The 27,403-nt window shown below is 48.1% G+C and overlaps 1 long non-coding RNA gene across 1 annotated transcript; it reads right to left on the reverse strand.

The window, feature by feature from the left end:
- Positions 1-426: 426 nt before the first annotated feature.
- LOC129625042 (uncharacterized) lies at positions 427-27,115 on the reverse strand. Its single transcript, XR_008701233.1, has 3 exons — positions 27,008-27,115; positions 3,845-3,987; positions 427-1,897 (listed from the first exon to the last, which is right to left on the reverse strand). It is a non-coding gene; the product is annotated as an uncharacterized LOC129625042 (long non-coding RNA).
- Between the last annotated feature and the right edge of the window lie 288 nt (positions 27,116-27,403).

Consider the following 27,403-nt stretch of genomic DNA (forward strand, 5'->3'; position numbering starts at 1 on the left):
AGGTAAAATTCACAATGTCTGGCATCCAAATGAAGATTACAGGCATGCAAAGAGGCAAGAAAACATGGCCCATAGTGAGGACAATAATGAATCAGTTGAAACTGACCCAGAACTGACACAGAAGTGGTGATAAGAACATTAAAACAATCTAAAAAACTGTATTCTATATGTTCCCATGTGAAAGAGACAAGTGGAAGATATAAAAAGATCCAAATCAAACTTTTAGAAATGAAAATTACAAAATCAGAAATGAAAAATGTGCTTGAATTAATGGCTGACTAAACACGGCAGAAGAAAAAAATTAATGAATTTGCAGACACAGCAAAGAAAAATCATCCAAAATGGAACATGTAGAGGGGGAAAAAAATTCTTTAATAAAAACAAGAAAAGTTTCAAGAAATGTGGAACAACTTCAAATAGTGTAATATATATGAAACTGAGTTCCCCAAAGGAAAGGAAAGTTTGAAAAAGAATGGTTGAATATATTCCAAATCTGATGTAAACTATGAACTCACAGATGTAAGAAGTTTAAGAAACCTCAAGCACAAAAAAACAGAAAATTACCTATCATGATCAAATGGCTCAAAACTGGTGACAAAGAGGAAAATATTTTTTAAACTGTCAAAACAAAAAGGTATGTTAAGTACAGAGGAACAAAGATAAGGATAATGGCAAACTTCTTATTGGACACACGGAAGGGAGAAAATAGTAGAGCCACATCTTAACTTACTGAAAGGAAAATAAACAGGTCAACATAGATTTCCATTCCCTGTTAATATATCTTTCAAACATGAAAGTGAAATAAGATATCTTCAGACACACAAAAGCTGAAAGAATTCTTTACCAACAGATCTGTACTACAAAAAATGATAAATGCACCTCTCCCCTGCACATGTCTTTTTAGGCAGAAGAAAAATAATACCAGACAGAAATATGAATCTATAGAGGAATAAAGAGCAAAGGAAAAAATGTTAACTACATGAGTAAATATATAAGATTCTATATTATCAGTTCAGTTCAGTTCAGTTCAGTCGCTCAGTCGTGTCCGACTCTTTGGCAACCCCATGAATCGCAGCACGCGAGGCCTCCCTGTCCATCACCAACTCCCGGAGTTCACTCAGACTCACGTCCATCGAGTCAGTGATGCCATCCAGCCATCTCATCCTCTGTCGTCCCCTTCTCCTCCTGCCCCCAATCCCTCCCAGCATCAGAGTCTTTTCCAATGAGTCAACTCTTCACATGAGATGGCCAAAGTACTGGAGTTTCAGCTTTAGCATCATTCCTTCCAAAGAAATCCCAGGGCTGATCTCCTTCAGAATGGACTGGTTGGATCTCCTTGCAGTCCAAGGGACTCTCAAGAGTCTTCTCCAACACCACAGTTCAAAAGCATCAATTCTTCGGCACTCAGCTTTCTTCACAGTCCAACTTTCACATCCATACATGACTACTGGAAAAACCATAGCCTTGACTAGACGGACCTTTGTTAACAAGGTACTGTCTCTGCTTTTGAATATGCTATCTAGGTTGGTCATAACTTTCCTTCCAAGGAGTAAGCATCTTTGAATTTCATGGCTGCAGTCACCATCTGCACTGATTTTGGAGCCCAGAAAAATAAAGTCTGACACTGTTTCCCCATCTATTTCCCATGAAGTGATGGGACCAGATGCCATGATCTTCGTTTTCTGAATGTTGAGTTTTAAGCCAACTTTTTTCACTCTCCTATTTCACCTTCATTAAGAGGCTTTTTAGTTCCTCTTCACTTTCTGCCATAAGGGTGGTGTCATCTGCATATCTGAGGTTATTGATATTTCTCCTGGCAATCTTGAGTCCAGCTTGTGCTTCTTCCAGCCCAGTGTTTCTCATGAGGTACATTTAGTTGTCCTTAAAAGGTAATTTGCTGTTTAAACAAAAATAATAATATTTGGTGGAGTTTGTAACATCTAGAGAAGTAAAATGCATGACAATAATAGCATTAAAGTCAGGAAGAGAGAAATGGAAGTACACTATTATAAGGTTCTTACACTACATATGAAGTGGTATAATATCATTTGACAGCAGACTGACAAGTTAAAGACATATACCATAAATTCTAATGCAACAACTGAAATAACAGAATGAGGAATTATAGATAATAAGCCAATAAAGGAGGGAAAATGGAATAATGAAAAGCACTCAGTTAATCAGAAATGAGGCAGAAAGAGGGACTATCCTGACAGTCCATTGGTTAGGACTTCGCCTTCTAACGCAGAGGGTGTGGGTTTGATCCCTGGTCAGGGAACTAAGATCCCACATGCCTCAGGGCCAAAAAATCAAAACATAAAACAGAAGCAATGTTGTAACAGATTTAATAAAGACTTTAAAAAATGGTCCACATCAAAAAAGAAAGAAAGAAATGAGGCAGAAAAAGAAGAAAAGGAAAGAGCAAATGGGACAGAGAAAGAAAATATGAGATAATAGGCTTAAATCGAATCATATCAATAATCACATTAAATGTAAATGGTCTAAACACTCCCAATTAAAAAGCAGAGATTGTGAGATTGAATTTTTATAAAGACCCAAATACATGCCATCTACCAAAACAAAAACAAAACCACACATCCACTTCAGATATAAAGACACAAATTAAAAGTACAAGCATGGAAAAAGATATACCACACTAACACTAATTAAAAGAGCACTAGAGTGGTTAGGTTAATATCAGAAAAAGCTCATTTCAGAGCAAAGAATCTTACTAGGGATAGATAAGGTCATTTCATAACAAGTAAGGGATTGATTAATTAAGAGCATAAAACAATTTTAAATGTTTATACTCCTAATGGCAGAGATCTAAAATATGTACAGCAAAAGCTGGTAGACCTCCAAGGAGAAACAAATCCATAGTTATACATTGAGATTTCAAATTTCAATAAATGAAAGAACAAATAGAAAATCAAATATTACCTTCCTAGTATGTCCTACCTTGACCATCAATTTGAATTGTGCTTCCTCACTCCCTAACCCTCTCTCCTGCATATGTCATCTTCTAACAAATTGTGTATCTGTCTATTTATTTATTAATATTTAAATTTATTTATTTGTATAATCCAAGAACAGTGTCTGGCACTTAAAAGATTCTTTAAATCAGATCAGATCAGATCAGATCAGTCGCTCAGTCGTGTCCGACTCTTTGCGACCCCATGAATCACAGCACGCCAGGCCTCCCTGTCCATCACCAACTCCCGGAGTTCACTCAGACTCACGTCCATCGAGTCAGTGATGCCATCCAGCCATCTCATCCTCTGTCATCCCCTTCTCCTCTTGCCCCCAATCCCTCCCAGCATCAGAGTCTTTTCCAATGAGTCAACTCTGCATGAGATGGCCAAAGTACTGGAGTTTCAGCTTCAGCATCATTCCTTCCAAAGAAATCCCAGGGCTGATCTCCTTCAGAATGGACTGGTTGGATCTCCTTGCAGTCCAAGAGACTCTCAAGAGTCTTCTCCAACACCACAGTTCAAAAGCATCAATTCTTTGGCGCTCAGCCTTCTTCACAGTCCAACTTTCACATCCATACATGACCACAGGAAAAACCATAGCCTTGACTAGACAAACCTTTGTTGGCAAAGTAATGTCTCTGCTTTTGAATACGCTATCTAGGTTGGTCATAACTTTCCTTCCAAGGAGTAAGCATCTTTGAATTTCATGGCTGCAGTCACCATCTGCACTGATTTTGGAGCCCAGAAAAATAAAGTCTGACACTGTTTCCACTGTTTCCCCATCTATTTCCCATGAAGTGATGGGACCAGATGCCATGATCTTCGTTTTCTGAATGTTGAGTTTTAAGCCAACTTTTTCACTCTCCACTCACCTTCATCAAGAGGCTTTTTAGTTCCTCTTCACTTTCTGCCGTAAGGGTGGTGTCATCTGCATATCTGAGGCCATTGAGATTTCTCCCGGCAATCTTGATTCCAGCTTGTGTTTCTTCCAGTCCAGCGTTTCTCATGATGTACTCTGCATATAAGTTAAATAAACAGGGTGACAATATACAGCCTTGACGTACTCCTTTTCCTATTTGGAACCACCACAACAAAAAGAACTGTTGAATAAAAGCATGATTGAAAGACTGTTAGTTGCTATCGTTATGACAAATCATGTGACTCTGCATGGAGTCTTTCTCTTTTGTTACTTCAGTGAGTAGACCCCAACAAAAATCAATATTGGGGTCCCAGAATTCTAGAACACAAGGGCAGAAATCATAGACATCCAGAATGTTCATGTAAGATGTATAGAATGTTAATATTCTAGAATGTCAGAGTCAACAACTCTGAAGTCTTAGAATGTTTAGAGCCAGAACATTAGAATCAGGGACTAGAGTTGACAAGGGATCTAAACTTAGTCTGTACTGGGGAGCGGACGGGTGGTGCATTCAGAGTCAAATAGTATTCTCTTTATTTCACTTGCTGGTTCTCGGTGTCTCCTAACTTTAGTACCCATCAGTTCAATTCAGTTGCTCAGTCGTGTCTGATTCTTTGCATAGGGAGGTATATACCCAGCTCACTAACTCAGCTTAGCAAGGCAAATGGACTAAGAAACTATTCACCCATGGCCTCAGGGGCTGTGGGAATGAGGGAAGTTGGGCCAGGGGAGGGAAAGGAGGGGAGGAAGGGGAGGCTGTATTTCTTCATTTTAATTCAGCTTTTGCTCACAGGGCGCCTTCTGGACTATAAACCCGTGAGGCCTTTCCGTCATGCAAGACTGGAGGCTGTCATTATCAGAAGGAACCACCACCACCACCTGCACAGGAATAAGGGGGAGAGCCCACAGCAGACTGAGCCAGCCCATCATCCCAGGGACCCTGCCCCTGGGATGGCCACAGAACTGCAAGGGGGTCTAGGTCCCAGGGAGTAGAGAGATAGGTTGCAGAGAGTCAGGGCAGCCTAGGTCCCTGCATTCCAGAGTGCAGACTTCACTCCCTAGGCATCGGGGCATCCTGGTGGTGGTGGGGAGGGCATGTCCAGCAAGTGGGGCCCACACACCAACTCAGTTGTCCTGCTTTGTTTTTATCTCCGGCTCTACCACCTCATGACTTCTGTGTTTATCTTCTTTCTCATCCATCTCTCAGACTAGATTGTGAGCCTGTGAGGACAACAAGCAGCTCTGCTTTGCTCATGCTGTCCTAGCATCTGGGGGTGCCCTTGTGAACTCTGCAAACAGTGAGTGTTCGGTCAGCATTGCTGGTGGATTACTCGAATGAAGCTGCTTTGCCAGCCCTCTCCTCAGGGATTCTGTGCACACTGGGTCACACCCTTATTATGAGCACTAGTGAAAGCTAAGAATCCTTTACTCAAACAAAACTCGAACCCTTCACAAGCTGGTGCAGACACTTCCCAGGGAACGAATACACACACACACACACACACCAGCCCTAAGCTCTGCACAGACCACAAGCTTTGCACCCCTGGAGCAGGAGGAAACTCAAGAGCCTGTTTCCAGCATCATCTTTCACCCATCAGCTTTCAGTCCCTGTCCTGTGTCGTCCAGGGAAGGCCAGAGAAAATCCCAAGAACCAGCACATGCTGGATGCCCAGCGCTGACAGCCCGTGGCCTCCACCACCCCTGGGCATAGAGCTGTTACCCGAAACACAGCCTCCCACAGTGAGTTGGGAGCCCCTTCTGAACCACCTTGCTATTGGTCTCTACAATCGTCCTTCATTTAGCCTCCATTTAGGACCCGGGTTCTCAACACTCACTAATCACAGGCTGCCTTTTTGAGGCTGGGTCAACTGCTGGCAAAACACCAGGAAAAAATGCACAAAGAAGCATGACTTATCAGACAAATTCCCAGGGCCTCTCCTTCTCTCTTCCTACCCCAACCGCAGCCATCCGAGTCTGCAGAGCCCCAGGCGTGTAACCAGGGGTTACACACCCGAGTACAGGATGGGTGGCGGGGCCCCTTCTTTTTTTGGACACAGCTCGGAAACCCCTCCATTGCTTAGACTGCTGCTGTGCCTCGCGCCCCCCACTTCTTAATTACTACCGCGCTGCTTAATTGGGCGCTGTGTGTGTGTGCGTGTGTGTGTTTCTCGGGGGCTGGGGGGCGTCTCTCCTACACATGGAGCGATCGGGTGGAGGGGGTGCTGGCTCCCGGCCCGAGAGCGAGACCCCTCCCCCGCCAGGCCGCTGGAGGATTGCGCAGCTCAAACAGATGGACCGAGCCGAGGGGGCGGGGGCGCGCTGACGGGGTGCTAGACGGCAGCGACGGCCGCGCCTCCCCGCGCGCGGACAAAGGCGGGGGCCGGGCGGCGCGCGCGCCTTATCAGCGCTAGCAGACCGGCCGTCCGGGCGGGCGCCGGCGGCCCGCGTGCAGGCGCACAAAGGCCCGGGCCGGGCGCGGGGGGCTGGGGGAACGGCGAAGATTAATTGCCCAATCAAGTTGTCGGCGCGGGGCGGGGGCGGGGCCGCGGCCCCGGGGGGACGCGGGGCGGCGCATAATGAAGTGTGCAAAAAGTTAATTTGCTCGGCGATTCGCTGCTAGCCGTAATCAAAGGCGGGCGGCGGGGAGGGCGGGAGTGGGGAGTATGCCCCTCCCCGACCCCCGACCCAGACTGCGATCCCGGGGGGCGCCGGGGTAGGGGACCCGGGACAGCCCCCCAGCGCCGGAGCAGGGGTGGGGTAGAGGTCTCCAGACGCGCGTTCCACTTCTCCACTTCCGCCGGCCGAGTGTCCCAAGCGCCGCTCGCCTTTCCTGCAAACACAAAGGTTGACATTTCTGGAGTGTTCACTCCGGCCCGGCTCCGCGCCAAGCGTTTCCGGGCGTGATCTCCACTCTCAACCTGGGGAGGTAGGGCCGGTGATCATCACGTTTTGGAGCAGAGGAGCCCGGAGCCCGGAGATGCCTAGGAAGTGATCCAAGGTCACACGCAGGGCCCTAAAAAGGCTCGGGAGCCTTAGCTGAAAAATGGCACAGTGGAAGAGTGTCAAAGACAAAATACATCAGACAATGGGAGAGGTGATTTTTTTTTTTTTTTTTTCAAGCTCCTGCAATGGAGAAGCACCCGCGAGCCCAAGACCACGGTGTCTGGGCCGGGCCGGTTTGCCTGACTTTTATAGGGTGGAGTAGACAGGTTACAGGTGGGGGATGTTTTACAATCAGGGGAAGTCGTCTCAACCAGCTGAACAGGAAATGTTTATCTCTGTGTCTAGTTTCAGATGGCACAAACAGTTCTAACCTCAGCTAATCAACCAGGAGACAAAGAATGGGAAGGTCTTTGTTTGGCCTTAGCAGGCTCAGGCAAAAGCGAAAAGGTCACAGGCAAACAAGGGGAGTCTAGTCTTAGGGGAGCCATGAGAAAGATGGATAGAGTCTTATCTAAGTATTATGGAGAAGGTGGTGGCTTGCAGTAAGCCATTTACCAGAACAAAATGGGTTGCTGCTGCTAAGTCACGTCACCCGTGTCCCACTCTGTGCGACCCCATAGACGGCAGCCCACCAGGCTCCCGTCCCTGGGATTCTCCAGGCAAGAATCCTGGAGTGGGTTGCCATAATGGGTAGAGGGACTGCAAAAAAACAAAAGGTTGAGGAGATTTCTTAACCATCCATATTTTCTATGGGCACAGGTAAAGTTTAACATTGTCAAAAGGTTGGCAGATGGTAAGGCAGAAGCTCTGATTTCCTGTGACAGCAGCTTTGCTGAGTGGTTTAGAACCACTGCCTTGTGGGGCCCTCGTCCTCAATAAATATAAACGCCCCTTTAGTCAGCTCCCCTGGGGTTGTGACCTTGGGCAACTCATCTGACCTCTCCTCATACAATGGGAGCCATAACAAAATACCCACCCTATAAGATATAAGTCCCCCACATACAAACAAGTTCCTTTCCAAGAGTGTGTTGGTAAGTCCAGTCTGTTCGTAAGTACAACAAAGTCACCCTAGGTACCCAACTAACACCTAGCTATATAATACTGTACTGTACTAGGTTTATCATACTTTTTTTACACAAATTATACATTAAAAAAACAAAAAATAAAACATTTAAAATCTTACAGTATCTTGAAAAGTACAGTGGTACAGCACAGCAACTGCCATACAGGGGCACGTTCACGTCTTTGAAAGTTCCTAACTTAAAGTTTGTATGTGGGGGACTTGCTGTATTATTATCAGTGAGAGCCTAAACAGTAAGCACCAAGCAAAGCACCTGGGTCATGGTAGGTGCATCATTCCTGTTAGTATGAGTGCTAGCATTTTCTCAGGAAGCAGAGGTGTCAGGATTTGAATTCCAGCAACACGGTTTCAGAAACTGCGAGCTCACCCAGGTGCACAGCCAGATCTCTGTGTACGGCTTCAGTTCTCCAACACCAGATACATCCAAAACCTGTGTCCCAGGTACTGGGTGTACAAGAAAAGGAGCAGGCCCTGCCCTCCTGGAGGGGGTCATCCTGCAAGGCTGGCCAACCCCAGACAATAGCAGGAATGCCACAGTGGCCATGGGAGCTCTGCAGAGGTGCCAAACCTGGGCTTGGGGCTGGCTTTGGGAAGGCATGGTGGACATGCCCCAGATGCCCAGGACAGCTGGCACAGAGGATTGGCAGCCATGACCCGAGCCCCATCAGATTTCCACCCAGACCCCCTCCTCAAGAAGCAGCTTCCACGCCCTGGAGCTGACTAGTGGCTCCTGAATCCTGGTTCTCTGATCCGTTGCCCAGGCCTGTCCCTGAGCCCAGGCAGGACCAGGAGACTGGAGAGGAAGCCCTTGAGGGTGACAAGAGCCAGGCTTGCAGGCGAGAAGGGGCGGGATTACAGCCAAGCCAAGATTTATGGGCCCCATCATAATAATGAAAGAAAGAAAGAAAAAAGGGACGCGTGTTCGGCAATGCCCAGGGACCAGGGCTGCTGCCCTATTACCAAAAATGTCGTAGCTCTCGACTCTGCAAATTAGCATAAAACATGCTGTTTTGCATCTATTTGCATGTAATTTACATGCTAATAACTTGACGCCACAATGCACCCAGTCCCCTAAGTGGCTTCTGGTCCTTGCTTTTCTCCCAGCTCCTGCCCCTTGTCTTGCTTTGAGAAAACCAGGGGATCTTGGTTCTAGGCTAGGCTGAGCCACTCAATCCCTGTGGGACCTGGACTGGTCCCTGTCCCTCTCTTGAGTCTCAGTTTCCTGACTGTGAGCTGAAGGAGACAAACTGAGCAGGAGTTCTCAAATTATGCTCCAGTATCCCCCTTGAGGGCTGCAGACACAGAGACGGGGAAGCAGGTGGGGCAGGCACCCCCTCCCTCTATCCCCTTGAACAGCTGGGCTTCTGAGTAAAATTTCTCTTGAGCAATGCAGAGCCTCTTGTTAAAAACAAAGACCAAAAAGTTTGCAAACAAACAGACTCGGTTATCTTAGAGTCTTTCTAAGTCTTTCCAGTTCAATATTCTCTTAAGATTTGAATAATAATACCAATCAGAGTTAAATATAGCACTTACCATGGGACAAGCAGTGTTCTAAGCACCAGACACAGTCTTCCAAGCACACATAACTCAGTCTTCAGACAACCCTTGAAATAGATGCTATTATTATACTCCCATTTTATAGATGAGTAAACTGAGGCACAGAAAATAATTTACCTAGGTTCAAATAGCCACTACATGGGAAAGTGAAGATTCAGACAGCCTATCTCTAGAGTCTGCACTGAATTTAGTCAAGTCAACCCTTCCATTGTATAGATGAGGATACTGAGGCCCAGAGAGGGAGATTGAAAATTTCTAAGCACCACAGCTAAACTGGCACTTGAACCTTGCTTCCTGCATGAGCCCCAGGCTCTTTGCCATCTGGGGAAAGGTGAACAGAAAAGGGAAGTTTGGAGTTTCATAGGTGCTCAGGACTACTTCTCTCTGGGTCTAATGGGCTTGCCAGGGTGAGACATGCTTTCTACCCGGGTTACTACCAGAGCCTGCTTCCTCCTCCTCAGCCAGCCTCATCCCAGCTGGTGGACCTTGGGGAACAGGCCCTGAAACCAGCCAGGATGAGCCCCTAAATCAGGACAGACAGCAGGCTAGTGAGAGCACCAGGTGTGCCTGTCAGAGCCAGCACACAATGCCCTGGCCGGCTGTGCAGGTGGAGCAACTGCCCAGGGGGGCGCCACTGCAGGGGGCTGTGGGGCTTTATCTCTGCAGAGGCAGACAGTGCCAGGCCAGCAGGTGCTCAGCGCTCCCCCTCGGGGGTCTGGCTGGGAAACCCCCAGATGTAGGGACGACTGGCCTGCCCAAGCGGTGCCCCCTGTGGGTCTAGTCATCCCTCTCTTGATTCAGTATCCCTCGATGGCACCCTGGCCCTTCTCACGTCCCTGTCTGACCTGCCACCTCTCACCCTGCTCCAGCCACCTGGCCTTCTCTCTGCTCCTCCCCGACACCTCCAAGCTCAGTCCTACCTGGCCCCTTTGCACTTGCTGTTTCCTCCAACTGGAACACCCTGCTTGGCTGCTTCGTGCCCTTCAGATCTCAGCTCCAGCCCTCAAACCTTCCCTGACCACACCCTCCAAAGCTCTGCCTCCCTTCCCCCTCACTCGCTAGCACTTAACCTTGATGTCTTCTCTGCCATTATTACAATCTGAATTTATCTTGTTTATTTATGTGTCTCCTCATTTAGTGCCTGTCTCCACCACTAGACCCTCACTCCAGGAGAGTCAGGACCATGTCTGTCTTATAGAAATATAGTTCTCAATAAATATTTGTTGAAGGAAAGAAATACAGAGGGAAGACAGTAGCTGCTGAAGATTTATTTGGTTAGTTTCCTCCACCTCCCCCTCCCCAACTCTGCCCTAGAATGTTAGCTCCATGGTGGGTGGGCGGTGGGGGGCGGGGCGGCGGGTACAGGCATTTATGCCTGTTTTTGTCATCTCTGTGATTCCCAGAGGCTAGCACTGTGCCTGGCACACAGTAGGTGTTCAATAAATATTTGTACATGAAGGATCCTGGGCAAGTTCCTTCCTTCTGGGGACCTCCATCTCCATCTCCTCATCTGAAGCCTGGACTTGAGAATCCCTGTCACCTTCACCAGGACCACAAAAGGGAGAGTGCAGTCTGTCCTCACTCCTCCGTGGGGAGGCAAACGGGGCAGCTGGTGGAACTCCAGGGATTAGGGCCTGAAATCGGCCAGGATAAGCCCCAGGAGGCAAGGGGCAGAGAAACCTGGGTTTCAATCAGGACATGGTTATTACCTGGCTGCATGGCCTTGGGGGAGTCACTGTTCCTCTCTGAGCCTCCATTTCCTCATTTGCAAAAGGGACACAGTCGCTGTGAGGACTGCCGCAAGATGACAGAAGGGAGCACTGTGTACCATGCCCACAGTTGTCATTTCTCATCAGCAAGGCAGTGCAGCATGGAGATCATGACACGCCTCTACCCAGCGTGTTTGTTTCTTATCTAAAGAAGGAAGTCCTAAGGGTACCAACCTAACAGGTCACTGAGGTTGGATTGAGATGGGAAAATGTTATCTATGTACCTGGCACATGGTAGGGACTTTTACAACCACAGCCCTTAAAGTTTTCAACTGCCTCTGTGGCTGATCTTGATTATGGATTTCCCAAATCATCAGAGCACAGAGGAGACTCGGGGTTAGAGTGGGTGTGGGTATGGTTTGAGTTCAGTGTTGGGGGTGGGCTGGAGAGGATGAGGCAGCAGAGGTATAAGGTCAGGATAAGATCAAGCAGTCCTGAGAGCTGGATAAGGAGTTAGCCTTTAGAGTGGGAGCAGGGGGAGCTACAGGATGCATTAAAGCAGGGAAACAAGATGATATGAGTTTAAAAACACTCACTCTGGCTGTCAGTTTTCGGGTGTGGCTGGGATTACTGGTGCTTTCCAAGCCTACGGTCTCCCTTTCGCTTAGTATTAGGACCCTGTAGACACTGCTGAGCACATGGACACTAGAATAGAGACCACACTTCCTAGCCTCTTACAGTCAGGTATGGCCATGTGTCTCCATCCTGGCCAAGAGGGGAAAAGTAGACCACCACATGCAATTCCTGAGAGAGGTCCTTACAGAGAGGCAGAGCATTCTTTGCCTCTTGACCCTTCCCTTGAAATGTAAATATGATGACTGGAGAATAAGCAGCTATTTTGGGCCGTGAGGTGTTGAGGAGTGTGGAACAGTAAGATAGAAGGAATCTGGGTCCCTGTGAACCAAAGAGCCATCTTGCTAGCTTAGGACTGCCGGCCTCCGGACTGTTTATGAGAAAGAGAAATCAGTGTTTGTCTCCTTTAAGTCGCTCTTCTTTGAAGTTCTCTTCCACTCACAGCCAACTCCAAAACAGATGCAGTTGGCACAGGTGATCTTGGAGCACTGTGGCCCGTCTTGAGGTGCACAGGGCAGAGAACTCACCTGGGTCTCTTTTCTGCTCATATTGGCCCTGAAGCCCCCGGCCTTTGCAGCCAAGCTCTGCCTGTCCAAAGGCACAGCCCAGGTCAGCCCAACTGGTGGGTATCCCTGGCTGGGCTAAGCTCATGAGGAACTAAGATTAGGACTCCTACTGAGTCCTTCACAGAGAAGGGCTTCTCAGAGTCCTTCTCAGTGCTTCAGAGCTCTGAGAGGCAGGGCAGAGAGAAGACAGTAGACAATGGCAGGATGGCACTGTCCATCCCAGTGGCCACTTCAAGCCCCTTCTCAGCCTCTCAGCCTCTCCACATGGCACCCTTCTTAATGCCCTTTCCCAAACTCACAGATTCCACCGCAGCACCCTCCTGCGGCCCCCCAAGGCCTTCAAATTGACATCTAATCTCCTCTCTGGCCCACCATGTCCTTGAAGATGGTGCGCAGCTTTGAATGAGACTCATGAGGACAAATCCCCTCTCTTAGGTGCTCTGTGACTTTGAGGAACTCATTGAAGCATCTTGGATTTAATTTCCTCCTCTGTGAAATGGAAATGACTATAACAACTACTTCCTGAGTCAGCGCAAGGGTTCTGATTATTGACTGTTGAGTAACAACCCACCCCAAATACAGTGTTGTTAACCAGTTTCTTAAGCTCACGGATTCGTATGGGTCAAGAATTCAGACAGAGCACATGGGAGATGGCTTCCTCCCATTCTACAGTACCTGGGGCCTCAGCTGGAAAGAACTGAAGGCCAGGCACCAGAATCATCAAAAGGACTCTGCTCTTACATGTCTGGCAGCCAAGCCTAGCTCAGCTGAGGCTATTAGCTGGAACAGCTGTATGCAGCCTCTCCTTGGGTCGTGAGCTTCCTCACAGCATGGCAGATGGGTTCCAAGAGGGAGTGTCCCCTGAGACCCAAGCACAGGTGATTATGGCCACATCTAACCTATCCTCAGAAGTCACACAGTGTCACTTCAGCCATATTTTATTTCTAGAAACCATCACAGGAGGGGTCATAGACCCTGCCCCTTGACAGGAAGAGAGTCAAGGAATTTGGAGTCACATTTTTTAAAATGCTTGAACAATGTGTAGCTCATCATAAGGACACATTAAATGTTAGCTGGAAGAAGTGGCAGTAGTAAAATAGTGGCAGGGTTCAATCCTGTATATACTGAAATAGCCATAAGACACTAGGCATAAAAAAGTTAATGGAGGAGGCACAGAAACAGGTCCCTGGAACCTAACATCCCCACTAGGCTGAAAGACAGAGTTTGGATAATAAGAGCTAATAGGTATTGAGTGCTTACTAGATGGCAGGCACAGAGCCAAGTACTTTCCATGTATGATCTTATATAATCCACATAGTGATCTAACAGGCAGGTCTTAGCTTCCCACCCATTTACTGATGAATAGCCAGGGCTCAGAGAAGCGAGGGCTTCCCGGTGGTGCTAGTGGCAAAGAATCTGCCTGCCAATGCAGAAGCATGAGAGATGAAGGTTCAATCCCTGAGTCAGGAAGATCCCCTGGAGAAGGGAATGGCAACCCTCTCCAGTATTCTTGCCTGGAGAATGCCAGGGATAGAGGAGCCTGGCGGGCTACAGTCCATGGCGTCCCGAAGAGTCAGACACAACTGAGTGACTAATACCTTCATACCAGACAAGGGAAGGGTCTTGCCTGAGCCCACGCAGCTAGGAAGAGGCACAGTCAGGATTTGAACCTAGGCAGCAGGTTGTCAGAGCTGGGCAGCAGGTTGTCAGAGCTGGTCCTCGTTTCCCAAGACGAAGCTGGGCACTAGCCAGCCTGCCAGGTGGAACAGGCCATCCTGACTGTTTGGTGACAGACAGGGAGGGCTCGTGCTACTGGATGGAGAGCCAGGACCAGGAGGTTTGTCAGCTGCAAGCCCACAGTCACAGGCTGGGGGAAGGGGGCCAAGACCTCCGTCTGGAGGGATGGGGGAGGGGGACAGTGAAGAGAGCCCAAAGAACAAGACAGAACCCCAGAGGCAGCAAAGCACTAAGGGATGATGATAAAGCCTGGGTCACCAGAACTGAGCCTCAAGATCACAGGGGGGCTCTGACCTCTGTTCCCTGGAGCACCCACCAGGCGGTCACTGGTCCCCCGCCTGGAGCAGGACTCAGCCTGCCACTGGAAGCCAGGAGGACTCGGTGTAGTGGGAGGAGCAGGAGGATGGGGAGGGAACACCACTCCATACCCCAGCCAGGAGGGGACTCACCATAGTTCCAGGTGCATAAGGGAGGCAGAACACTGCCGGGGGCTGGGTGGCTCTCTCCCACTGCCAGTGGGGTGCTGCTGGCCTTGGCTCCTCCTCTCAACTGCTCGCTTTCCCTTCCTTCCTTTCTTTCTTATTTCCAGCCAGCCCTCCTTCCATACTTCCTTCTATCCTTTCTTCCATGCCTTATTTCCATGCTCCCCTTTTCCTCTCTCCTTCCTTCTTGCCTTTCTGGCATTCCTTCCCCCTTATGAAATCTCACAGGGAGAAGCTACATTCCCCAAAGGCAAGGGTCAATCTGGTCCTAACCTGGTCATGACCATGGACTTCTTCATAAAATGAAGCATGTCTGCTGAGTCATCACAAAGCCAGTCCTAAGGGTGTCATGTGTCTGTGATGAGCTCCTTCGACTCTCCCCAAATCAGATACTGTTGTATCTGCCAAGTCTTCTCTACCCCAGAGTCAGAGGGCATCTCCCAGAGCACATGAGTACCCTGAGTGTTACTAGAAGGCAGCTTCAGGGGCACTGGATTATGAGCTGGATCGCCTTGGCCTAATTGCTCAGTGCCTCTGAGCCCTGGTTTTCTTGGCTGAAACCACTTCACAGGTTGAGAAGAGGGTGGGACAGAACAACAGCTGTGCCCAGTCCCAGGAGGACTCTGTCTCCACCAGTCCCCTGCTGGCACAGGCCTCTGACCTTTCTCCCAGGCCCATGAGGCAGAGCCAACTCCCAGCTGACATTGGCAAGCAGCTAGGAGGGTGGACCGGCAGGCTGTCAGGGCCGGCCTTGTGCCCAGAGAACCTTCTGTGCCACTGTTCCTCGGCCAGGCAGGCCCAGCCCACCAGCCACTTCTCGTGTCCCTGGCAGGACAAGGCTGGAGGCCCCTCCTCTCTGCCTCTTGCTCAGTTGACCATGGTGGCTACCCTCCTCCCCCCAGGCCCTGGAAACAGAAGTCTCCAATATAAATGCAAATTCGCTGTGGTCCCTAGTCTCAGGCTGGCAGCTCCAGCCTGTACCACAGGCTGGGGACCTGAGCTGACACTGGCCCAGAGCAGATAAGCCCCTCTGGGCCACCCCCGCCCCAGGCCCTGCCCACTCCTCAGCCTGTCAGCTCCACAAAGACCCCAGGGAGTCCCAGGCCTTCCCCTACCCTGCCCCAGAACGCCTGTGATGAGCTTGCGAAGCCCCCCTCACCATAATCAAGAAGGACTGCAATCCTCAAATAGTGGTGATATTCTACTTCCTGAGCCTCCTATTCTAGCCTCCTGGGCTGGCAGGGGCAAAGCCTCAAAGCAGAGAGAAGGGCAAGCAACATGGGCCAATCTCTGCCCTCATAACCCACCAAGCTCAGGTTCACCACTAGCCCACAGCATCCCTTGGTGTGAACCAGGAACAGCCACCCCCTCTTCCTGGCGCCAGGTGGCCTCTTAGCTTACCCTCTTAGCTGGGTACCCTTGAGCCCAGCACTTGTACAACGTAAGCGTGGCCCAGCTCCTCTTTGGGACTTGGTCACCTTTCTGGCCGAGGGATCACCTGGAGAGACCTCTGGGTATTGCACAACTCCTCGAACACAGAGGCCCTAGAACTGGACAGGGCAGTCCCATGGGTACGAGCTCTTCCGGTTGGGGTGTCTTATCATCCTTTCATTCCTAGGTCCCAGAAACTCCTGTCCATAAGCCACAACTCTAGGACACTTAACAAGGGAGCCAGGTGACTCTGGCAGAAGCACCTGTGAGCCACATGAGACTGAGTGGCATAGGTCTGAGGTCATGAGTAGGGCTGGGTACAAATCCAGCTCATTCATGGCGCCAGCTTCAATGTCACGTCCTCGGAGAAGCCTCTCCTGATGACCTCATGTGGCACAGTCCTTTCCTTACCTCCGTATCTTTTTGCCCTGTTGGTTTTCTTCATAGCAGTTTTCATTATGTGAAATTACCTCATTCATGTATGTCTTTCTGTGGTTGTTTTCTGCCTTACTTTTGCCTTACTGGAATTCAAGTTTCTACAAGAGCAGGCACCATGAATTGATAACTTCTCCCTCGACACTTTCTGGGAAGTGATGGATCCGACGCCAGAGGGTGAGTGTAAAGTGTTCATGGAGACAGCCAAGGTTGCTTAGAGAGCCAGCACACAGCAGGCACTCAGTAAATGCTAATGGTTATCGTTAACTGTTGTCATCAAAGGGTTGTGGGTGTCCTGGCCCCAGAGGTCCAAGCCTGATATACTTCTTCACAAATTCCAAAGCCACCACTAGAGCCAAGTCCTCCTCTCCCATGTATTCACCCCATAAGCGTGTGTGTGTGTGTGTGTGTGCGTGTGTGTGTGTGTCACTCAGTCATGTCCAACTCTTTGCAACCCCTTGGACTGTAGTCTTCCAGGCTCCTCTGTCCGTGGGATTCTCCAGGCAAGAATACTAGAGTGGGTTGCCGTTCCCTTCTCCAGGGGATCTTCCCTAACTTCCCAACCCAGGGTTTGAACCTGAGTCTCCCACATTGCAGACAGATTCTTACCATCTGAGCCACCAGGGAAGCCTGCTCACCCCATGAGCAGCACGAGCAAATTGCTTCTTCCCTCCAGGCCTCCATTCCTCTCTGTAAAGGAATAGGGTAACCTCCCCCATAGCCTGAAACTGCACAAAGTTGCTACAAGTATTAAGTGACAATGAAGAGGGAAAGACACTTGTTAGTCCCTACATATGTTTTCAGTAACATAAAGAATGACTTGCCCCTCCTCTGAATAGGATGTCTCCATCTTCTGGAGCTGCCCAGAGTCCTCTCTAGAGTCCTGAGGCTTTGCTGTTCCCTGACCCAACCCAGCCATGTCTTAGACTTCTTCAAAGGAGGGGGTTTCCATCAAGGCAGAGTTTCTCAAAGTTTCGACACAACTATACCACCTCTCCCCACCAACTCTTTCTTTCTTTCTGTTTGTATTTCATATAATTTACTCAATATTTTTCTTTAAATTGTCTCATTAAAAAATTAATAAATAAAGCCAGTTCTCACTAGTGGAAAACTTTACATCACTGCCATAAACAAAATTTAGTATCAATTAATAATTTTAGATTATGTTGATATTTGCTAACATAAATATTTATCTATTAAAAGTGTGATACTCCTAGCAAGATGAGGGTCCTATTCTAAGGTTTTCAAGTTCTCAAGCTGAGCATTCTCTGGGGGACTTTTTTTATTTTTCGGTTCACTGGGAAACTACTTCATGAGAAAGCTTACTCAGTCGCAGTTGGAAGCAGCTGTAAGTGACACTATTACCAGCTCAACACACAGAAAAACTAGTTGGGGCGGCCACTCACGCCATTCCAAATATGATTAATTAGAGGCTTCTTTGGCAGTCCACTGCAGAGCTTCCACTGCAGAGGGTACAGGTTTGATCCCTGATCGGGGAGTTAAGATCCCACAAGGCATGCAACGTGGTAAAAAAAAAAAAGAAAGAAAGAAATACAATTAGTTAGCAGAGAAGTAACACCCAGGCCAGTCTCAACAGGTATTTCTTGGCTCTTTCTGTTCAACACCACCTAATAAAGGCGTCTTACCTGTGAGGGGAGTGGGATGGAGAGGGGTAAAGTCTTCTTCCCGTAGAGGGACCATCTCCATGCCTGCAACCAAACCTACCTCCTAACTACTCCCAGCTCAAAACACAGTCTCCAGGACCCCCTACCTGGTGCCATCCATCTACTTTGCTGATTCTAGACTCTTGGGAAGGGCAATTTAATACAATGTCATGTTGTTCTGGGAAGGGAATCAAGTAAGACCTCTGGCAAATTTGGTACAATGGATCAGAAATCTTTAATTGGAGGGGCAATTTCTCTCCTAGGACTTTATCTATGAGAAATCACCATGAATGTAGACCAAATAGCTGCAGGATGTTGTTGACAAATCTGTTGATAATAATGAAAAGCTGAAAACAACATAGGCGATGAAAACATGCATAGGGGATTCAGTAAATAGTATGTTTCATGCAATTAAAAACTATGCAACCATTTACCAATAATGCTGTAGAATTTTAGACATAGAAAAATGTTCATGTTATATTCTTAAGTAGAAAGTATTAATCACTCAGTCATGTTTGACTCTTTGCAACTCCATGGACCATAGCCCGCCAAGCTCCTCCATCCATGGGATTTTCCAGGCAAGAATACTGGAGTGGGTTGCCAATTCCTTCTCCATGGGATCTTCCCGACCCAGGGATAGAACCCGTATCTCCTGCATTGCAAGAAGGAGATACTTTTTACCATCTGAGCCACCAGGGAAGGCCCCATAAGTAGAAAAGTAGCTATAAAATAGGACATACAATATGTCTTATTTTTAATATATGTACAAATGTACTGTAGAAAGATTAGGATGGATTTGTGTTGGAGAAAATTTCTCAAACAAGAAGCAAAAAGTCCAAACCATAAAAGGCAAATATTAATAAACTAATCTACATTAGAATTAAGACTGTTCAAAGTTCACCATAAAAAACTGAAAAAATAAGCCGCAAACTGGAAAATGTTTGTAACAATCTGACAAAGATTAGTATTCAAAGTATATAAAGAGTTCCTACAAATCAACAAGACAAAGACAATCAAAAAGAAAAATAAGCTGAAAATTTGAACAAACACAGAAAATAGAAAACATGAACAGCCAATGAGCATATGAAAAGATGCTCAACCTTTTAGTAAATCAGGAAATCCAAATTAAAAGCTCATTTCATGTTCACTAGATCGGCAAAACCTAAAAGGCTGAACAAATTCAAATGTGATCACTTGCATGGAATAAGGAAAGCTCCTTGACACTGGTTTTAGCGGGGTCAATCTGTACAACTTTGGAGAACAACTTGTCATTATTCTGCACTTACTCTACAACCCAGCAATCCCATTCCTGGATATATTCTAGAGAAACTTATACCTGTGCACAGGAAAGGTGGGCAATGATGCTCAGGTTGGCAGGACAGAGCCCTCAGCCTCCTGCCCTTCAAAGTGAAAGCGTCAGTTGCTCAGTCGTGTCCGACTCTTTGTGACCCCATGGACTATAGCCCACCAGGCTCCTCTGTCCATGGGATTCTCCAGGCAGTACTACTGGAGCGGGTTGCCATTCCTTTCTCCAGGGGGTCTTCCTGACCCAGGGGTTGAATACCTACTTCCCACATTGCAGGCAGATTGTTTACCATCTGAGCCAAAGATGCCTAAAGCACCTGATGAATTCATCTCCCTTCCACCCTGCCTTCTGGCTTTCTTTCATTTCATTTGCCCTGGGGCTGGGCCCTAACTCTTGCACAATTCTGGGTGGTGTGATTCAGCCTTCAGCCTTGTTGGGCAACCATGGATGGGCAAGCAGATCTCAGACTCATCAAATGAGTGGAAGTAGTGAGATGAGCCGGAGCTTCAGTGACTCTCCCAGGGGCCAGGGAGAGGCCAAGAGTGTTGGGAGAAGTGGTAGGTTTGCAGGCACAGCTGGCTCACAGACCACTCCGCTGCTGTACAAAAGACCAGGCAGCTCGATACAAAATCATAAGAAGCATCTCTAAGATACACTGCCAAGGGGAAGAAAGCAGGCAGAGCAGCTACCCTTGTAAAGTGTATATACGTGCATTCACTTATGTGCAGAAAATACTTCTGAGCCCAGAAAACTGGTGTCCAGAGAGGAGGAGCAGTGGCTAACCGTCAACAGTAGGAGAGATTTCCTTTCATTCCATCCCTTTCTGTACCTTTTTATTTTGTATGCTGTATATGATCCTATGGGGAAATAAATACAGTAATTAAAAAATGGAAACAAAATGCAATCATATTAAATATAACACCAATGTAACTATTTGGTGATTCCAATCTGTTATTGATCACCATTGACATAATGCTGCTTTGTAGACACATAATTAAACTTTATTGCTTTGAATTTTAGAAAGTTTTCATTATTTTTTATTTGGCTGTGCCGGGTCTTAATTGTGGCATGTGGTATCTCAGCTGTGGCATGCAGGGTCTAGTTCCCTGACCAGGGATCAAACCCGGGCTCCTGCTTTGGAAGCTCATAGTCTTAACTGCTGAACCAACAGGGAAGTCCCTGGGAAGTTTTGAAAATATTTTTCCAGTCAACTTTTATAGGTTTCAGGACCCTATGGCTTCTTGCATTGCCCCTTCCAGGTCAAAGGCATAGAGCAGGCCCCTTCAGCACCTATGCCCAGCAGCGCACTGATTCCCCAAGGGCTACTTTAGGCCTGCATCCCTTTGATTTAAATCATCTTTTGGGTCGTACCTCAGGGTTGCTCTGTATCTCAAGTGGGTCCATGGGGAACTGGCATGGCCCTCCCCTTACTCAGGAGCAAAAATACCCAAGGTCACTTTCTCGACCTCAGTCTCCCAGTGGTCTCTATGGTACATGTGTGTCTTCCCACCTGAGATACTCGGCTGTCTCCCACTCCTCCTCCCCTTGCTCACGCTTGTATAGCCCCACTGGTTTCCCTGTTCCTCAACTCCCACCATGTCAGGAAGCATTCTAAGATGGCACCCAAGATTTCCAACCCTCTAGGTGTGCCTGTCCAGCATAATCCCCTGGGCTGTGACTAGGATGGAGTTCACTCCCATGATTAGGTTAGGTTATATGGCATAGCTGACTGTGTGATGAGATGGTTGGATGGCATCACTGACTCAATGGACATGAGTTTGAGTAAACTCCAAGAGTTGGTGAGGGACAGGGAAGCCTGGCATGCTGCAGTCCATGGGGTCGCAAAGAGTCCAACGTGACTGAGCGACTAAACTGAACTGACTGTGCCAGACTTGGGACTCACAGAGGTGTGAGCTAAATGGGTCTTGTTTTCAGCCACTAAATCAATCCCTGGGTCAGGAAGATCCCCAGGAGAAGGCAATGGTAACTCACTCCAGTATTCTTCCCCGGGAAATCCCATGCACAGAGCAGCCGAGTAGGCTACAGTCCATGCGGTCGCAGAGTCGGACACGACTGAGTGACTTAGCACGCACGAACGCCAGGTCTTCGTTGCAGCCTGTGGGATCCCCAGTTGTGGCATGCAGGATCTAGTTCCCTGGCCAAGGATTGAACCAGGGCCCCCTGCTTTAGGAGCTTGGAGTCTTAGCCACTGGACCACCAGGGAAATCTCCATAGAACCCTATTTTTATCCAGTGTGTTGTAATCATTTATTCACTGTCATCATTTTTTCTGATGCTCAAATCATCCCAGCAGTTCCTAGGCTCTGTTGACATGTCCCCAGCATTACTTGAGCGCTTCTACTTATTTTATAGCACAAAGTAGATGTTCCAGGCTTACTGTGTACTTTCCTTGGGCCAGCTCTCAAGTCAGTCATTTCCCCAAGGATTCCTGGTTCCTTTCAGTGGACAATGCTACATTTAGCAACCAAGATTTGGTGTTATGAGTACTCATTGCTATGCGGGTATTAGTGCTCTTAGGCTCTCTTTGTGGATAGAGCTGAGAAACACATGTCTGGGGCACAGACACACAAATTTACATCTATGCGTATCTGTCTATACTTATCTAATGCCATTAGCTCACCCTGATTCCCCCAGCACCACGGGGTTCACACTAGTCTTTTCCATTTCCATATCTGTGATTCCCTTCTCTGACCCGTCCTCACTCAGCTGCTTTTCCATGACTGGTCCCACATCCTGCCCACCACCTGCAACAAATATTGGAAAAGGGAAGGAGGAAAGAGGAAGCTGAAATTAAAAACTTTTTTTGAACTAGTACAAAAATTAAAACTATAGAAAAGAACATAGTGAAAAATCTCCCTCCCACCCATCTCATTCCAATCCTGGTCCTGTCCACAGCTAACAAGTATTATTATTAGTTTGTTATATGCACAAGCTGGTTTTAAAATATTTTTTATTTCCCCCCTCTTTTACCCAAAGCATTCCAGACATCCCTTTTATTTGTCAATATATCTTGGAGATCTTTCTGTATCAGTACATAAAAAGCGAACTCACCCTTTTTGTAGTTGTATAGTCTTCCTCTGGCTAGTCCATACTTCATTTAACTTTATTTAAATGATAGACATTTAGACACATCTGAGGTGAAACAAGACTAAACTGAGCTAAACAAGACTGCAGTGAATAACCTTGAATGTATTCATTTCACATGTGTCCATACACATCCACAGAATACATTTTCAGAAGTGGGATCATTGGTGTGACCTTATATATTTAAGTGTTTAATGATGAAAGGTCTCCCCTCTTAGAACATCAGCGCCGAGAGGAAAGGGACTCTGTTCTTTTTTTTCCCCTGGCTAAACTGGGTCTTCATTGCAGCCGTGGGCGTCCTCTAGTTGGGGCATGCAGGCTCTTCATTGTGGTGCATGGGCTTCTCAATACAGTGCTTCTCTTGTTGCAGAACATGGGCCCTAGAGCATGGGCTCAGTAGCTGTGGTTTGCAGGCTTAGTTGCTCCACTTAGTATGTGGCGTCTTCCCAGACTAGGGATTGACCCCATGTCACCTGCATTGGCAGGTGGATTCTTAACCACTGGACCACCAAAGAAGTCCAGGGACTGTGTTCTATTCATCACTGTTTTCCCAGCATCCAGAACCATCAGACTGTCAGGCACTCAGTACATACGTATTCACTAAAAGAATGGCCAACGCCTTCTGGTTGTGGACTTGAGTCTCAAACACGAACGGACCATTCACTGTGTGCTAAGTGCTATGCATCATCTTGCTAATCCTCCAAACACCCCTGTGGGGTAAAGACTGTTTGGACGCCCCCACTTTACAGATGAGAGCCCTGAGGCCCAGAGAGGAAACACAATAGGCTGATGTCACACAGCTAATCAATGACAAAGCCACAGTTCCCATCCAGTGAGTCAGACTCTGGAGCCACCAACAACCTCACCTACTGTTCTCAGTACATCTCTTCTCTCCCCACACACAGCTCAGTCTCCCAGCCCCACGTGGCCCCTTCATCTTGATTCATCTACTTTCCTGGTCCTAGCCACTTCTTCTTAGCCTCAACCCCAGCCAAAGGCACCGGCTCCGCACCCTCAGCCAACACAGGACAGATCCAAGGAGAGGCGCTGTCATTTCCATACAGCTGTCCCCAGGAGCCAGGCCCTGCCCAAGCCCCCCCATTTCCCCTGAAAAAGCTGAATTGTCTTGGCTGTTTGGGGGGCACCTCTCGGCACAGGCCGGGCTGCCTGGGCAGGGCCTGGCTGAGCTATTATCCTACATTATCTCACTCCCCTGCTCCTGAAAAGAACCAGTGACTGCTCGCCCCCCTCAGCCCTCCCCTGCCTGCTCCTGTCTTTTACACTTAATTACCTCACTCATTACCCTGCAGCCTGCAGAGGCCGGACCACAACTGGGGCGTGAGTAATCCCCACATCACACACCCAGCCAGCCGGCCAGCAAGGAGCAAATTGCTCACGCAGCCCATAAATAAAGGAACAGGGCCCACTCAGGCCTTCGGAGCAGAAGGACCTTCACGGAGGCTACAGTGTGGGGCAGGCATGGGCCTCAGCTTCCCAGTCGGCCTTTGCCAGCCCTGGTGAGATGATGGCCCCTAGCTCCCCTACCTCTGCTACCCCAGACGGTGACCTTGAACTTCCCCAGGCCACTGAAGTCACAGCTCATTGCCACTGACAGATGGGGCAGCAGGGGCCCACGCACCTTCCTTACCGCAGCCAGGGAGCTGTCCGCATGGCTCCCAGGCTCCCTGTGTGACCTCTCCAGCCATCTCTCACCAGCTCCAACCCCCACACAGAATGCCCCTGTGTCCTCTTTCTTCCTCAGCTCCTCTGCACGTGCTGCTGCCCCCGCTTCCTAAGAACCTTTCCTGAGCATCCACAGACCTTGTTCATGTCTACTCACTTGAGAGACCACCTCCTCCAGAGAGCCTTCCCTAATCCCTCCAGGCTGTGCGAGGGAACCTCATGGACCCATCAAAGCATCAAGCCTCTACGTTGCCACTGGCTTTGCTTGTGTCTTATGAAGGGAGGACTGAGCCACACACATGCCCCTTTGCCTAGTGCCCAGCCTAGGTCCTGGCACGTTACCAGGTCACTTACATGAGTGAGTGAATGAATGAATAAATGAATGAATGAGGTTGATGACTGGTAAGCTGTCTGTGCTGCATGAAGGGATTTGAACCCCCTTTCCCCTGTGACAAGGGTCTCCCCCTCCCAGGCTGTAGGTTCCTGCACTCCAGGGCCTCTGAGTTCATAAGGGAGGATGATCTAGGACTTCTCTAAGGCTAAAACTTCCCTCCCCCTCTAGAAGGTCAGGCTCAGGCTCTTTCCCTTGCATCACCTTGGCAAACACAAGCTTTTCCCCACTGAGACAAGATAGCCCAGCCTTGGCCAGGAAGTCACCTACACAACCTCTTCTCTTTCACTTCCTACATCACCTCCCACCACTTCTGCTGGTCCATCACCTCTCACAGCACTTCAGGGCAGCTGACCCAGGGGCTGGCTGTGTGGTCAGCTTCTCCTGGCCTGAAGAACTTCATCTCACCCTCCTGCTCCCCTCATAGACCCAGGATACCGGAGGGAACTCAGAAAGGTTCCCTTGGAAAGGCAGGGAGCTCCTAAAACCCGATGGTCCAGAGTTCATGAAACCCTTTTTTATCTGGTGAAGCCTATGGACCTCTCTGAGAATAATGTCTTTAAATTCATAAAATATATAGCATTACAAAGGAAACCAATTATATTTAAAGTTATCAAAATATTAAAAATAAATCTACATTACAGTAACATATATGCTTCTTGATTATGCATTATAGCACAAGGATTTAGCAAAAAACTGTTGCAATTTCCAAGTCATGATGAGTGTAAATGGTATTTCAAGTTATCCGGAACATCTGTAATGTGACAAGAAAATATCTGTGATTTCTATTAGTGACAATGTTACAGGCCCTGTTAATGCCACTATGATCTGTGGCCTGCATTCATTACAGAAGAAATGATAAATTTCAGAAAGAAGCTAGTGAAATTGAAGGCGCAATCCTTTTTCTATCTCAGTTAATGGTGGGCCTCCTGTATTATTTCTATGGACCCCAGGTTAGGAGCATCTGTGACGGGGAATGACAAGTGTATCTCAAGTAGACTAACATTTCCATTCCTATATCTTGGCAGACATCATTAATCAATTATAGCAGTCTCCCACACTAAGCCCAAACTCAGTTCCAAAATCTATCTCAACACTATGCTTTTGGCTACAGCTACCAACCAATCAACATGGGTTCTTAAGCTGAAGTCAATTTGCCATTCCTTGGGGTGGGGAGGGGGCAATGCCATTGTCAGAATGAGATTAAGGGCAAAGAGGCGGTAAAATGAGGTCGAGCAACAGAGCAGGACAGCACAGCAAGAGCGTATTAAACAGCAATAGCGCATTAAACAGCAGAGACATTACTTTGCCAACAAAGGTCCGTCTGGTCAAAGCTATGGTTTTTCCAGCAGTCACGTATGGATGTGAGAGTTGGACCATAAAGAAGGCTGAGTGCCGAACAATTGATGCTCTCACACTGTGGTGCTGGAGAAGACTCTCAAGAGTCCATTGTACAGCAAGGAGATCAAATCAGTCAATCCTAAAGGAAATCAAATATTCATTGGAAGGACTGGTGCTGAAGCTGAAGCTCCAATACTTTGGCCATCTGATGCAAAGAGCCAACTCACTGGAAAAGAACCCTGATGCTGGGAAAGACTGAGGGCAGGAGGAGAAGGGGCAACAGAGGATGAAATGGTTGGAGAGCAACATCAACTCAAGGGACATGAGTTCGAGCAAACCCCAGGAGATAGTGAAGGACAGGGGATCCTAGTGTGCTACAGTCCATGGGGTTGCAAAGAGCTGGACATGACTGAGTGACTGAACAGCAACAACAGTACAGGGAGAAGGCATAAAAGCAGAACAGCCTAATGTATGTCAGCCGGACAAACAGTCACCAAAAAGCTTATGAAATATCTGGACAAGTCACTAGAAGTCCAATATCTAGAGTGAGGAAGGTGACAGTCCCTTTCTACTCAGCTCTGCTTATATATTTTGGGGAGTTCTGTGTTCAGTTCTGGGCCCCACACTCTCAGAAAAACATCAAAAACTGGAACATGGTTCAGGGAAGCAACCAGGATGGGCAGATATGCGGAAAGCATATCCTGTACCACTAATTTACTCATGTGAACAGGTTCTAAGACTTTCCTCTGAGTCACCTTGTGCTGGGAGCTGGGGACACCAATAGGAGCAGCCCCAGGCCATGGCCCTTGGAGTGAACTTGGAAAGAACTGGGTGTCTTCCTATCCCTGAAGAGCCATTCTGGACCAGAAGGATGGAACCTGTGGTATTCCACTCAATCTGGGGAAAATATTACTACTGGAGTTTCTGGCTTCCCAGGTGGCACTAGTGGTAACCCACCTGCCAATGCAGGAGACATTAGAGACTGAGGGCTAGATACCTGGGTCGGGAAGATCCCCTGGAGGAGGGCACAGCAATCCACTCCAGCATTCTTACCTGAAAATCCCATGGACAGAGGAGCCTGGCGGGCTACAGTCCACAGGGTCACAAAGAGTCGGACACAGTTGAAGCAACTCAGCATGTACCCTGGAGTTTCCAGACAATGGCTGCTGAGTCATCAAGGATCCATGGTAGCAAACACGCTTGAAGAATCTCCAAGAGGGTCAGACACCAGGATAAGAGGCTTCTTGTGTCCAAAATAAAAAAGAAGAAAAAAATAGGTCATAGGCCTGGCCTGAGGGAGATGTCCCTGCTAAATGGGCCCCAAGGCCAACGCTGGAGGCTGAGTCCCTGATCTTTGTCCCTGGTGCTTTTGGACACTCAGTGTAGAGGCTGACATACTCTAGCCAGTGTGTCATGGGCTTAGGGCTGACTACATGACTGTCCCTGGCT

The sequence above is a fragment of the Bubalus kerabau genome, chromosome 13 (genome assembly GCF_029407905.1).
Source record: "Bubalus kerabau isolate K-KA32 ecotype Philippines breed swamp buffalo chromosome 13, PCC_UOA_SB_1v2, whole genome shotgun sequence".
NCBI lineage: Eukaryota > Metazoa > Chordata > Mammalia > Artiodactyla > Bovidae > Bubalus > Bubalus kerabau.